Raw genomic sequence first — 1,432 nt, 5'->3', positions numbered from 1 at the left:
TTTATCTAAGAAAAACTTCTGATTTACGAAGTCATTAAGGATGGAGATCCTCTCTCATTTCAGTGCCATTGTGACAATATGGGGCCTCATGTAACACATGGAACACAGAACACTGCACATTCCCAAGCAATCAAGGGGCCATTGTAACACTCCAGGGACTCATGGAAGACAGAGGCCCCGCAGAGAGACCTCAAATCAGAGCTTTGGGCAATCCTCAACCAGAGGAAGTTCAACAAGGGGAAGTGCCAGATTCTGTCCCTCTGATGGGGCAACCCCAAATGTCTGGACAGACTGGGAATGATATTCTGCATAGCAGCGCTGGAAAATGGCCTCTGGGGTCCTGGTGGATGGCCAGTTGGCCAAGAGTCAGTGGTGCTCTGGTGGGGGCTCACTGCTCGGTCACAGGAGGGTTTTCAGACACACGAGTCCTTCGCTTGCACACAGACACAGACAGTTCATGGCAGCAGGGGCAGTATCTCCTGGGGTTCCTGCTGCCACACCAGGAGCCTGGATGCACCTAAGCCCTTGTGGGGTGCCACCTGCTCTGCCACTATCTGAGATGCCCCACGGCCTGAGAGATGGAAACGCGGAGCTCTGTCCAAGAGAAGCACATCCCAGAGCTGCACGCATGGGCTTTGCCAGGATTTAGAACCGTAAATGCATATTCCTCGAGGCTGCCCTCCTGTCTGGTAGGTTCTTCACAAAGCTCTTCTCCCGAACTATCTTCCCAGCCCTCCCTCCCTCTGGTCCATAAAGTATTCCCTGGGAACACTCATCGCTTTTTTCTTTGTCGAGCCGTTATTCTTTCCTTGCTTTACTCTCTGTCCTTCAGTGAATTCGTGCAGTCCGTCCCTTTCCTACTTTTCTTCCTCTCTTCGCTTGGCTTAATCCCGCAGCTTTCCATTCTTCAGTGACTTCACCAATCCACTTCTCTTTTCCGCTCACCTCTCTCCAGCAAATATTAATGGACATTTCAACTACTACACACCTTTATATCCTCTTAAAATTCTTCTCCGTATTGGCTTGACTGCTGCTGTGCCCTTTGTTTTGGGAAAAAACATCCAGTGCAAAAACACTTCCGACGGCTTTTCTTCATCTCCCTGCCAGTGTCTGCAGGTAGAGCCCAGGTGCAGCAGGACCCATTGGTAGAGACCAGCGAGAGCAGTGAAATCACCAAGTGCTCACACGCCAACATACGAAACGGTGAATTTATCCATTCCTACCGGCAGCTCCCGGGTCACAGCCCCGAGTTCCTCGGTGCTAAATGGTCCAGAGAGCTGCTAAATGGTCCAGAGAGCTGCGGGCACCAACGGGGCGGCTGTGGGTGACGGGTGATGGTCTTTCCACCGTCCTCTGGCTCTCCGGGCACCGTCATGGAGACGAGTTGGGTATTAGCGCTTCTATTAAAACAGGGTTTTCAGCCATACAAAGA

This window comes from Manacus vitellinus, unplaced genomic scaffold (assembly GCF_001715985.3).
Source record: "Manacus vitellinus isolate BGI_N305 unplaced genomic scaffold, ASM171598v3 ctg7180002434388_pilon, whole genome shotgun sequence".
Taxonomy (NCBI): Eukaryota; Metazoa; Chordata; class Aves; order Passeriformes; family Pipridae; genus Manacus; species Manacus vitellinus.
The sequence above is the reverse complement of the archived record's forward strand: the minus strand, read 5'-3'. Positions refer to the sequence as shown.